The sequence below is a fragment of the Chiloscyllium punctatum genome, chromosome 23 (assembly GCF_047496795.1).
Source record: "Chiloscyllium punctatum isolate Juve2018m chromosome 23, sChiPun1.3, whole genome shotgun sequence".
NCBI lineage: Eukaryota > Metazoa > Chordata > Chondrichthyes > Orectolobiformes > Hemiscylliidae > Chiloscyllium > Chiloscyllium punctatum.
Window position 1 is genome coordinate 84,827,629 of NC_092761.1, and position 14,136 is coordinate 84,841,764.

At 42.5% G+C, this 14,136-nt stretch overlaps 1 protein-coding gene across 4 annotated transcripts in view; it reads right to left on the reverse strand.

The window, feature by feature from the left end:
- Positions 1–14,136, reverse strand: part of abcg4a (ATP-binding cassette, sub-family G (WHITE), member 4a) — a 140,838-nt gene that overhangs the window by 112,141 nt on the left and 14,561 nt on the right. Inside the window, exon 1 of one of the 4 annotated variants that reach the window (XM_072593342.1) lies at positions 8,951–9,612. The exons of the other annotated variants lie outside the window; for them this stretch is intronic. The gene's annotated coding sequence lies outside the window, so the exon portion shown is untranslated. Of the gene's footprint in view, positions 1–8,950; positions 9,613–14,136 lie in introns of those variants that run through there. 4 annotated transcript variants of the gene reach the window in all.

Sequence of the window (14,136 nt, forward strand, 5' to 3'; positions counted from 1 at the left end):
TACAAATGCCTCTGGTTCACGAAGTGCTTTTCGAACATAGAACAGTACAGCACAGAACAGGCCCTTCAGCCCACGATGTTATGCCGACCACTGGTCCTCCTCCTGTACGCACCCTATAGAACATTTTGGGGAGGGAATTCCGCCACTTCCTGGTTTAGCCTCCATGTAACTCCAGACCCACATCAATTTGGTTCACTCGGAAATGGCCTAGCAAGCCATTCCATTCAAGGTCAATTAGGGACAGGCAATAAATGCCCATAACTCATGAAAGCATTTAAAATGCATGAATGTCGAGATACATTAATAATGGTTCTCTTTTTGGAGACAAGTAGGCAATTACAGAGGAGAGAGGTGTCAGGGCAATGCTGTATCTCTTACTTCTAAATTTGTTCACCTATCTTGTCTAAACTGTGTACAGTATTTGGAAGTTTAACTCCATGCTGGATGTGTCTGCCCAAAAGGTACGTTTGCTCTGATCAATAACTCACACTCATTTAAATGCCTGCAGCAAACAGAAACACTTAGATTAAGTACTTTTTTTATTACCAAGATAAAAGTATCCTGAACCAAATTTAAATTGATCTTCTTTTGATACTTGTGCTATTCTCATTCCAGGCCTCATTCTGGAAAAGGGAAAGGATTAGAATAATTATTTTCAAATTGGATTATAATTTATAAATTGGAGTATTTCTGTGGCATTATGCCATCAGTCATCTGTATTTACAAATGTAAAAGCCCATCTTGCACAATCTAATCTTATCTGTGCTCCAAAGTTGTGCTGATGTCAAGTGAGGCCTCTGTCACACAGCTACCCCTCTATTATTCACAGAAGCAAGGAGCCCCTCTGGTTTTTCTGATCAGTCTTCCTAACCCAAATAAATCCATATCAGTAAATGACTCCATTGCTGAAATACTGAGGGATAACGAGAAATTGTACATTTAATAACAGGTGGTAAATTCCTTTTCCATTCTGGATCAGGAATCCAACATTCCTGATGGATTATGTGTTAGAAGGTGCAAGAAACTTTATTTGTGAGCTAGAGCTGACCCCGCATTGTGAAGGGCTGATGGGAAATATTGGTACCATTGAGAACAGTGCCACCATAGCTTTTGATGTTAGACTATTCCCACGAGAATCCAAAGGCCTTTTAGGATGTGGAAATGTGTAGGTGTTGGGCTCTCGTTTTTACTCTGGATATGGCTACAGTTTGACACTGATGTTGAAGTTTGAATGCTGGAGGGTAAAGGGGGCAGTCAACATTGAGATGGAGGGTGTGTGTGTGCGTGTGAGGGAGTTTAGAGGTTTCTTACAACAAAGTTAAAAGCAGTAAATGTAATACATCAACAAATACCTTAAAAGAACATTGCATTGCTTTAAGCAGCCATGTGTTGCATCACCATTTCAGTGCTGAAAACGTAGCAAGATGGAGGTAATGGGGATGAAGAATGTGTATTCAGAAAGGGTTCATAAACTGGGCAAGGCAATAGGAGGACATGATTTGACAAGAGAACCATTTGAGGATCTGATAATCTGTTACTTGACTGTAATGCAAGACATGGGGACAATCTTCCAACCAAAGACATACTCGCAGAGTACACAGTATGTCTGGCTGTCCAAACAGCATAATGACATAAACTGGACAGGTCTACCGTACACCTGCAATTGAAAGACTTGCCAGAGGGCCACACATTTGAATGAAAACATTAAATATTAAACAGTCCAGCAGAAATGTTATGGACAAATTTAAATTGTATTTCTTTAATACATATTATTTATGCATTTAAAATTAAAACCTTCACTTGAATCCTATAAATTTCAAGTAACTTATAAGAAACAGCATATTACCATAAAAACAGAAGAACTAGGAGCAGGAGTAGGCCGTCTGGCCCGTTGAACCTGCTCCGCCATTCAATAAGATCCTGGCTGATCTTTTCATGGACTCAGCTCCACTTACCCGCACTCTCACTGTAACCCTTAATTCCTTAATTCTTCAAAAAATATCTATGTTAGCTTTAAAAACATTTACTGAAGTAGCATCAACTACTTCACTGGGCAGGGAATTCCACAGATTCGCAACCTTCTGGGTGAAGAAGTTCCTTCTCAATTCAGTCCTAAATCTGCTCCTCCCAATCTTGAAGTGATGCCCTCTTGTCCTAGTTTCACCCAAAAGTAGAAACATCCTCTCTACGTCTATCTTATCTATTCCCTTCATAATTGTATATGTTTCCATCAGATCCCCCTCTCATTCTTCTGAATTCCATTGAATGTAATCCCAGTCTACTTAGTCTGTCCTCATAAGCCAACCCCTTCAACTCCAGAATCAACCCAGTGAACCACCTCTGCACCCCCTCCAGTACATCCTTTCTCAAGTAAGGAGACCAAAACTGCATGCAGTACTCCAGGTGTGACTTCACCAGCACCCTGTACAGCTGCAACATAACCTCCCTGCTTTAAACTCAATCCCTTTCGCAATGAAAAACAAAATTCCATTTGCCTTCCTAATTACTTGTTGTATCTGCAGACCAATCTCCTGTGGTTGATGTACAAGGACACCTAGGTCCCTTTGCATAGCAGCGTGCTGCAACTTTTTACCATTCAAGTAATAGGAGTGGCAGATGGAGTTTAATTTAGATAAATGTGAGGTGCTGCATTTTGGAAAGGCAAATCAGAGCAGGACTTATACACTTAATGGTAAGGTCCTGGGGAGTGTTGCTGAACAAAGAGACCTTGGAGCGCAGGTTCATAGTTCCTTGAACGTGGAGTTGCAGGTAGGTAGGATAGTGAAGAAGGTGTTTCATATGCTTTCCTTTATTGCACAGAACATAGAATATAGGAATTGAGACATCATGTTGTGGCTGTACAGGACATTGTTGAAGCCACTTTTGGAATATTGTGTGCAATTCTGGTTTCCCTCCTATCGGAAGGATGTTGTGAAACTTAGTGTCATAGAAATGTACAGCACAGAAACAGATCTTTCGGTCCAACTCATCCATGCCGACCCGATATCCCAACCCAATCTAGTCCCACCTGCCAGCACCCGGCCCATATCCCTCCAAACCCTTCCTATTCATTGACCAATCCAGATGCCTTTTAAATGTTGCAATTGCACTAGCCTCCAACACTTCCTCTGGCAGCTCATTCATACATGTACTACCCTCTGCGTGAAAAAGTTGCTCCTTAGGTCTCTTTTATATTTTTCCCCTCTCACCCTCCAGCTTTGGACTCCACCACCCCAGGGAAAAGCCTTGGTCTATTTACCCTATCCATGCCCTTCATGACTTTATAAGCCTCAGTAAGGTCACCCCTCAGCCTCTGACACTCCAGGGAAAACAGCCCCAGCCCATTCAACTTCTCCCTATAGCTCAATTCCTCCAACCCAGGCAACATCCTTGTAAATCTTTTCTGAACCCTTTCAAGTTCTGCAATATCCTTCCGATAGGAAGGAGACCAGAATTGCACACAACATTCCAAAAGTGGCCTAACCAATGGCCTGTATAGCCACAACATGACCTCCCAACTCTTGTACTCAATACTCTGACCAAACACCTTCTTCACTATCCTATCTAACTGCGACTCTACTTTCAATGAGCTATGAACCTTCATTCCAAGGTCTCTTTGTTCAGCAACACTCCCTGGGACCTTACCATTAAGTGTATAAGTCCTGCTAAGATTTGCTTTCCCAAATGCATCCCCATGCATTTATCTAAATTAAACTCCATTGTTCAGAAACGATTTACAAGGATTTTGCCAGGGTTGGAGGATTTGAGCTACAGGGAGAGGCTGACTAGGCTGGGGCTGTTTTCCTTGGAGCGTTAGAGACTGAGGGTTGACCTTATAGAGGTTTATAAAATCATGAGGGGCACAGATAAGATAAATAGCCAAGGTCATTTTCCTGGGGTGGGGGAGTCCAGAACTAGAGGGCATAGGTTTAAGGTGAGATGGGAAAAATTTAAAAGGGATCTAAGGGGCAACATTTTCATACAAAGGGTGCTGTGTGTATGAAATGAGCCAGAGGAAATGGTGGAGATTGGTACAATTACAACATTTAAAAGGCATCTGGGTAAATATATGAATAGGAAGAGTTTAAGAGGGATATGGGCCAAGTGCTAGCAAATGGGACTAGGTTAGGTTACGATATCTGGTCAGTATGGACGAGTTGGACCGAAGGGTCTGTTTCCATACTGTACATCTCTATGACTCAAATAATCCTTTTTACTGTTACTCCTACCAAAATGGGTGACTTCACATTTAATAGCATTGTATTCTATCTGCCAGAACTTTGCTATCTCACTTAATAAACTCACTCACTAAATCATATATAGATTCCTTTATGTTTGATTAACTTGACAAATCCAGCAGTGATTCCCAAAGAATCAACTCGTGAACGATACATAATAATTTTTATAAACTTGTATAAATATACTAATGTGTTAAGTGTGACAGCATGGTCTATGTGCAAGCTTTATCATATTTTTTTTTAAAAAATCAATACATGCCTGGTGTACCATGTTAAGCAGCATACAGCAGTGACAGACATTGTCTTCTACAGACTGTTGATGGCCTCTTGCTGTTTTGTGCCGTACAAACAAAATGAGGAGCAGGAAAAGGCCATTCGGCACCTCCAGTCTGCTCTCCCATTCAATACGATCCAACTGATGCCTCAAATCCACATTCCCACTTATCCCCTAAAGATTCCTGACTAACAGGAGAGACAAAGTTGTCCTGAATAGCAAGGGAATCAAAAGCTATCTACTTCTGCCTTCTCTGTTCTCTGGGGAGAAATTCCAAACACCCAACTCTCCAAAATAAAATCCTCCTCATCTCTATTTCACACAAGCAATCCCAAGTAATCTTTCTAAACATTTCTCATTCTTTCTGAAGGGAGTATTGTTGCTTCTTCCTTCCCAGAGGCACGGTCACCATTCTCCTCCATTCCTTTTCAAGTACACATCAGTATTAAAGATCTGAGGGATTGCTAAAAACTTTTGAGATGTCAATTCCCACAATAGCTCCAAGTTTGAGAGACTAGCTTTTAATGCTTTTTTTAATAAGAAATCTGTTTGCTAAATTTAAATATTACTCATTTCCATAACTGGCTTGACTGTGTAAACTTACAGCTGCTCAATGTTGTGTGTGGAGATAATTGTTCAGTAAATATTTCCTTGAAGGCTATTTCTAAGGGCTTTCCTTTATCAGTGGAACTGAACTGCATGAAGAAGAAAAATAACTACTGTTCAGCAAATGAAATCAAAGGGATGCGAAATGCATCAGACGTTAATGCCTGACTGGATTAGAACGGACAGCCTTTTCTGAATGTTAGAAGCTGAGTGCAACCTGGACACATCCTATTCTCTTTCAGGTAGTCTTTAGTTTCTCTCCAAAATAAGTCTATCCTATCCCAAACCAGATGTCAGAGGGAACAACTCTCATGTCAATCCCTTCTCTTTCATTCACAGTCTCATTTGATAAAATAAAAAGAGATAACATCTTTAAAAAAAATTGGAAATCAATAGATTGCAGAGTTTATCCCATAAAATACAGAATTCTTGAGGCCCTACATGAGGCGTTAGTAGGCCTGGCTCAGAAGGGCAGAGATACATTGAGTCTGTGAACTTCCTGGACATCCCGCCTGGGTCCCTTTGTACACAGACCCCATTTGCGACCTTATGGAAGAGCCTGCATTCATATAAATTCTTTCACTATGTCCCAACGTGTTCTATAGCCAACAAAGCACTTCTGAATTGTAGCCAATACTGCAATGCAGGAAACTCGACAACAAATTTGGACACAGTAAGTTCCCAAAGGCAGTAATTAAATAAATGACCAGATTATGTAATTTTATGCGTTGGTTGAGAAATTAAGGTTGTAGATGCCACTAGCTGAACTGTTACATTCACCTGAGGAGGAAAATAAGCCCTTGTTTGAATATTTCATCAGATAGGCAGGATTTTTTTAGAACTTAATGCAATGCCAAATAAATTGTCTCTGGAGTGGATCTTGAACCTCATCCTTCTCACTCAAGAGTACTGCCCACTCAAAGGAAGTTGTGATGAAACACTTTTCTCCCCAAAATGTAGTCAGTTATTTACAGCACAGAAGGAAGCTATTTGCATATCATGTCCACCCCAGTCAACAAATATCTGCCAAGACTAAATCACATTTTCCAGCTCTTATCCTTCAGCCTTGGAAGCTGTCAAGGAAGTGGTGGAGGCTGGTACAATTGTAACATTTAAGAGGCATTTGGATGGGTATATGAATAGGAAGGGTTTGGATGGATACGAGTCGGGTGCTGGCAGATGGGACTAGATTGGGTTGGGATATCTGGTCTGCATGGACGGGTTGGACTGAAGGATCTGTTTCCATACTGTACATTTCTATAACTCTGTGACTCTAAATGTGACTAGAGTTTCTGACTCAACCACTCTCTTTGGAATGAGTTCAAGTCTCTGGGTGAAAAACATTTTCCTCAATCTATCCTCTGAACCTTCTACTTCTTAGTTTAAATTCATGAGGCCTGGTTATTGACCCCTCTACTAATGGAAAAAGTGCCTTCCTATCAAACCTAAACATGCTCCCTCAATCTTCTATGAGATCTTCTCTCAATCTTCACTGATTCAGGGGAAACAGGGTCTATCCAATCTATCACGATAATTCAGACCCTCCATTTCAGACAATACCCTGGCAAATTTCCTCTGCACCCTCTCGAGTGCACTTGATACCAGTGCGTTTCCTCTGCATTTCCCGAAGCAAGCGAAGCAAAATTATTTCCCTGTACACTATTTCACCATGGGCGGCACGGTGGCACGGTGGTTAGCACTGTTGCCTCACAGCACCAGATGACCCAGGTTCAATTCCCGCCTCAGGCGACTGACTGTGTGGAGTTTGCACATTCTCCCCGTGTCTGCGTGGGTTTCCTCCAGGTGCTCCGGTTTCCTCCCACAGTCCAAAAATGTGCAGGTCAGGTGAATTGGCCACGTTAAATTGCCTGTAGTGTTAGGTGCGGGGTAAATGTAGGGGAATGGGTCTGGGTGGGTTGCGCTTCGGCGGGTCGATGTGGACTTGTTGGGCCGAAGGGCCTGTTTCCACACTGTAAGTAATCTAATCTAATCAAAACAAAAACTGGGCTAATTTCTAATTGTTTCCCTTAATAACTTTAGAAGCTGGGTTCCTCATGAGGAGGAAAAAAACGTCAGCAAGTGTTAGCAACTCCCTAACACCCTGCCCAAGTAACTAGTCTTCACACTGAAGTCTAGACTGTGAACATTGTAGTATAGGAGCTTCATAGAGAAGCTTAAAGCAGTCCTGCTCATCAGGCACACAGATACTTCCAGCATTAGACAACAGATAAAGGACACAATGGGGAACGCATGGTGGCTCAGTGGTTAGCACTGCTTCCTCACAGCACCAGGGTCCCAGGTTCGATTCCAGCCTCGGGCGACTGTCTGTGTGGAATTTACACATTCTCCCAGAGTCTGCGTGGGTTTCCTCCGATTTCTTCCCACAGTCTAAAGATGTGCAGGTGAATTGGCCACACTCAATTGCCCACAGTGTTAGGTTCATTAGTCAGAGGGAAATGGGACTGGGTGGGTTACTCTTTGGAGGGTCGGTGTGGACTTGTTGGGCTGAAGGGCCTGTTTCCACACTGTAGGGAATCGAATCAAATCTAATCTAACTTTAGAAGCTGGGTTCCTCATGAGGAGAAAAAATGTCAGCAAGTGTTAACAGCTCCCTAACACCCTGCCCAAGTAACTAGTCTTCACATTGAAGTCTAGACTGTGCATATTGTAATATAGGAGCTTCACAGACAAGCTTAACTGTGTGCCTGTTCACCAGGCACATAGATTCTTCCAGCATTAGATGGCAGATCCAGGACACAGCGAGGAAGGAGATACCTGCCTTCCACTACAGAGAGACCTCCAGAGGTTGAATCAGCTAACTCACCACACACCTGGGATTGATGCCAGTGACTGTCCACTTAGTAGGGCTCAATGATCCAACGATCTCACTGTCATGCACCAACCAGTCCACTGCTCTATTGTATGGGTCATTCCTTGACCAGTGGATGGACAAGAAGTGTACCAGTGTAAGTGACAGCAGATTGAGAAAAAGCCAGCGAACAGCAACGGGTGTTTAAACTGTAACACTCCAAGATCACATCAGTGAATCAAGTCCTCACCAGCACTGGGTGCGTGTGGTCAGACACTTGAAGGGATGGGAGTGGCAGGAAACGGAGATAAACTCTTGAGTGAGAATATTGATTTAAAACAAATCTCAGTGATTAATTGATTGCATGACTGCCAAACAGGGAACACTTACTGGATGTAAAGTGCAACATCTTCAACAAAAGGCTGCAACCTTTATAATTAAATAATAATAAATAGCTCAGAACTACAGTTCCATTTCGTTGGAAGTCACTCATTATTGTGACACAGTGACTAGCGAATGGTTTAACATTTTACTTTTTAAAAAAAGGGGCATTTTAATTTATTTTATTAGAAAACTGTTCATCTCCACACAGAACACATCCTCTTATTATTGTGCATCACACCCCCCGCTTCGCCCCAATACTCCCTCAAACCTCAGCAAATTCCGTTCACCTTTTTGAATGAGCGGACTCCTGCCGTAAACCCATTTGCAGATATTAAAAAGGTGATGCCCTTGGAAAAAGGCAGGCTACATAACACAAGAGCCGCGAAATCGGGAAAGGGTGTTCTCTCCACCCCCACCGCCCCCCTTACTGCGCCCAGTCCTTCCAGCGACAAAAGAAACACAACTAAACATCCAAACATATTTTTATAACCCTTTTTGCATATGCGTGCTGCGTTTTGCGTTAAAAATAAATTCGGCAAAATAACGCAAGCCTGCAGCAATAAATCATATGCACGGTTTTTTTCAAAAAAAGATAAAAATCAAATCTATTAAATCGATTCCTCAGTAACCTTTACGTACCTTTCTATCCGCGTTTGTGGATTGCAAGAGGAATGGGATTTTTGTCCTCTGGTCGGGTCTCTCCTCTCTGTCCACATTGGGGTTGGAGCTGTTCTGGATTGCTTACAACACTAACACACCCTCTTCCCCCTGAACAGTACACTAGGCTCCTTACAGGCAAACCAGTGTTAATCCTTCCTCGTTTAAATCACGAATTAAAAAAGATACACCGGAATAATCCCAATTAAATCCTCCAGGATGACTGCCTGATGACAGCAGTGATTTTTAAAAATATATATATATAAATTATTGAAACACCATCACTAGCTTTAAAAGTGTGGAGCTTACTATTCATGATCACATTATTTCATGTTCATTTTGATTAACACACACAGACCGTGTCTATCTTTATGGAGTTGAGGAGCCCCGAAATCATCCTAATGTCACTATAAGCCAGGGAAAGGAATATTTAAAAAGGAAATCTATCTTGCAGTGAAACAACACCCTTTCCTTGAGCCTGGATATCAGTCCAAATTGCAACAATCGACATTCAATACTCAGCGGTGGGTCCCACTCAGAGGAGAAATTGTATAGAATTTACACTGACCTACACTCAGCGCTCCCTTCTTTCACTGGATTTATAAATCAACCTCTCCAAACACACACCTCTAGGGAAGGAGGGATTTAAACCCAGACTGTTTGACTCGGAAGTAGGGACACTAGCATTGTAGCGCAACAGCCCTTCCTTTGTCTTCATAGGATAAGGAGAAAGTGAGAACTGCAGATGCTGGAGAGTCAGAGTCCAGAGTGTGGTGCTGCAAAAGCACAGCAGGTTAGGCAGCATCCGAGGAGCAGGAGAATTACTGTTTCAGGCAAAGCCCTTTCCCTGGAGTGGGAGAGTCCAGAACCAGAGGGTATAGCTTCAAGGGTGAGAGGGGAATGATTTAAAAGGGACTGAAGGGGCAACTTTTTCATGCAGAGGGTGGCGCGTTTATGGAATGAGCTGCCAGAGGAAGTGGTGGAGGCTGGTACAATTACAATATATGAAAGGTATCTGGATAGATATAATGTATAGGAAGGGTTTAGAGCAAAATGTGCCAAGTGCTGTCAAATGGGACTAGATTAGGTTAGGATACGTGGTCAGCATGGACAAGTTGGATCGAAGGGTCTGTTTCCATGCTGTACTTCTCCATGACTCTATGACTGTATGACCGTATGTCATACAGGCAAATCCCCGAATTGGTGAACCGGTTTTATTCTGGAGTCCAGACTCAAGTTGATTTGTTTGTAAGACAGAACACAATGTGGGAATATAGAAAGCAGGCATTCACAAGTACGAGAAATATTGTATGTTGGATCATTAAAATTATACCTGTGCTTGGAATCACGTTCATAAGTACAACCGTTTGTAAATCTGACGTTCACAAATCAAGGACCCCTTGCAATCCTTCCTTATATATGGAAAACAAGACAATGTACAGACATCAAGATATGGCCTCACAATTGTGGCAATTGTAGCCTGTTGTCTTATAATTTTCAGTCATACAACAGGTCGTATCAGCATGGTGAAAATACATCCACACTCCACTTCACAGGAAGTGAAGTGGGGCGGCAGGGTGGCTCAGTGGTTAGCACTGCTGCCTCACAGCACCAGGGACCCAGGTTTGATTCCAACCTCGGTCGACTGTGTGGAAATTGCACGTTCTCCCTGTGTCCGCGTGGGTTTCCTCCGTGTGCTCTGGTTTCCTCCCACAGTCCAAAAGATGTGCAGGTCAGGTGAATTGGCCGTGCTAAATTGCCCACAGTGTTAGGTGCATTAGTAAGAGGGAAATGAGTTTGGGTGGGTTACTCCAAGGAGGGTCAGTGTGGACTTGTTGGGCCAAAGGGCCTGTTTCCACACTGTAGGGAATCTAATCTAATCAGGAAGAAATCTAACTCCAAAGTGATCAAACTGATTTCCTTCTGTTTACATATGTGAATGAATTTAGAAAAATTGGATAAAACTGAAGCAGACCTGATTTGAACAAGCTTGATATTTGCCCTATTAAACTGCATTAAAGATAGAAATCGCAGACTCCTTTTTTTTCAGATTACTTCTTTGGCTTTCTTTAGGAATGCATGACAATAAATGATGCCTGTTTGTGAGGTGTTACCATCCAACAGTAGTGGGAAGATGTTTGTCTTATTCAATAGCACAGCTTTGAAAATACCTCAATACCTTGTAATAGAACATAGAAAAATACAGCGCAATACAGGCCCTTTGGCCCCCGATGTTGCGCTGATCCAAGCCCACCTAACCTACACTAGCCCACTATCCTCCATATGCCTATCCAATGCCCGTTTAAATGCCCATAAAGAGGGAGAGTCCACCACTGCAACTGGCAGGGCATTCCATGAACTCATGACTCACTCTCTCATTAGAGAAAAGAATGTTTGGAACATCTGTCTTGCAAATGGCCTTACTGTGTCTGATTACTGAGATCAGTAGGCACTCCAAATCTCCCATTCTTAAGTTAAAATCCCCGTCACCTCAGGAGGTCCTTCTGTACCTGCACTTGTAGCCTTCCCAGTTACTGAAGTGCTGAAGGTCCCCCTGCTGGGTGAGAATGCAAATTGTGAGGAGTGTACAAAGTGGCTTCAAGACGACTTGGACTGGCTAAGTGAATGGGCTAGAACATGGCAGATGGAATATAATCTAAGTAAGTGCTTTGCTATCAAAAAACAGAAAGGCAAAGGGATCTACATGACCTTGAGTCACTAAAAGCTGGTATACATGTTTTAAGCACTATGTGTCTTGAACGGATTTGGTATGTCAGAGGCTGAGCAAAAGGGGATCTCAATACGAAAGCAAAGATGTCTTGCTGGAGTTGTATCAAGTTTTGGTGAGACAATACTTGGAGTATTGTGTCATGTTTTTGTCTCCTTCTGTAACAAAATCTATTCTTGCCACAGAGGCACTGCAATGAAGATTCACCCGTTTAATCCATGGGATGGTGGGACTGTCTTATGAGGAGAGATTGAAGAGAATGAATTTGTATTCTGTTGTTTTGAAGAATGAAGGTGATCCTATTGAAATTTACACAATGAGAGGGCAGATCTGGATAGGATGTTTCTTATGGCTGATGAATCTGGAACCAATGGACATTCCTGATGAAGGGCTGATGCCAGAAAAGTCAACTCTCCTACTCCTCAGATGCTGCCTGACCTGCTGTGCTTTTTCAGCACCACACTTTTAGATGCATAATCTCAAAGAAGGGATGGGCCATTCAAGACTGGGATAAGGAAAAAATTTCTTCACTCGGTGGGTGGTGAATCTTTGAAATTTTCCACCTCAAAGGACTGCAGTAGCTCAATCATTCGGTAGGTTCAAGACAGAAGATGGTTTGTAGTGACTAACAAGATTAAGAGTTAAGGACGTAGTGTGGGAAAATGACATTGAGTTAGACAATCAGCAATAATGCAAAATGACATGGCTGGCTTGATGGGCTGAATGGGCCAGTTATGTTCCTTTCCTTCTCCACTTTAGACATCATTCATCTTGAACTCACCTCCTTGATATCCATTCTGTACCTCTCCACCTACCCTACACCCTCTTTTGGATTCACTCAGCAAGTCTCTCCAAGAAGCATTGACCTAGGAGCGTACTGCTAAATACACAAATATTCTCATGTTAAATCATGTGTAGAAGTCATGGAGTCATCAAGTCATGAAGTCATGGAGTTCTGCAGCACGAAGACAGGCTCTTTGACCCAAACTGGTCCACGCCGACCAAAATGTCCGTCAACGCTAACCCCATTTCCCTGCACTTGGTCCATATTATTCTTAAACCATTCCTATCCATGTATTTGTCCAAATACTCTTTAAATGTTGGTAATGTACCCATCTCGGAGAAAGTGAGGACTGCAGATGCTGGAGATCAGAGTTGAAAATGTTTGGCTGGAAAAGCACAGCAGGTCAGGCAGCATCCAAGGAGCAGGAGAATCGACGTTTCGGGCATGAGCCCTTCTTCAGGAAGAAACCCGAAATGTCGATTCTCCTGCTCCTTGGATGCTGCCTGACCTGCTGCGCTTTTCCAGCAACACATTTTCAGCGCAGAATGTATCCATCTCAACAACTTCTGCTGGCAGCTTATTCCATAGGCGTTCCATCCTCTGTGTAAAAAAGTTGCCCCTCAAGTTCCCTTTTATTCTTTCCCCTCTAACCTTAAACTGAAGCCCTCTAGTCCTCGATTCCTCAATCCTGGGAAAAAGACTGAGTGCATTCACCCTACCCATGCCTCTCACAATCTTATACACTTCTACAAGTTTCCCTCCAGTCTCCTATGCTCTAAAGAAAAATTCCTAGCTAGTCCAACCTCTCCCTATAACTCAGGACGTTGAGTCCTGGCAATATCCTTGTGAATTTCTACTGCACTCTTTCCAGTTGAGTAACATCCTTCAAATAGCAAGGTGACCAAAACCAAACACAATACTCCAAGTGTGGCCTCACCAACATCCTATACAACTGCAACATAATGTCCTAAGTTCTATACTCAATGCTCTGACTGATGAAGGCCAGTGTGATAAAAGCCTTCCTCACTGCCCTGTCTACTTGGGATTCCACTTTCAGAGAACCGTGCACCTGAACTTCAAGGTGTCTCTGTTCCACTACAATCATTAAGGCCCTACCATTTACCATGAAACTCCTACCTTGATTTGACTTTCCAAAATGCAAGACCTCACATTTATCTGTATTAAACTCCATTTGCCATTTCTCGGCCCACTTCTCCAGCTGATTAAGGTCCTTTTCTGGTAAGTCCTTTCATTTGTTCAGGAAAGGAAAAAAAATGATGAGGCTGGAATGAATATGGCATGATATAGCTTCTCATCATGTCAAAACCGAAAGACCCATGGATGCTGTAAATCAGCGCAAATCAATCTGAGGGAGGGTCACTTAACCCGAAACTTTAACTCTGATTTTTGTAAACAGACCTACTGAGCATTTCCAGCAATTCCTGCTTTTGTTTCCAGCAACATGATGCTGTTTCGAGGAGTATTTTATCGCAATGCATTATGGAGGCAAAAATGGTAGTTTTCCCGTATCAAACATCCATGAGTGATTTGAGAGTGGATTTACTTTCTTAATTATTGCTTAAAGAAAAACTACACCCAAGCGTATTTTTCACCACTCAAGAAAAGCTGCCAAATCTGAAGCTTCTCCTCAAATAG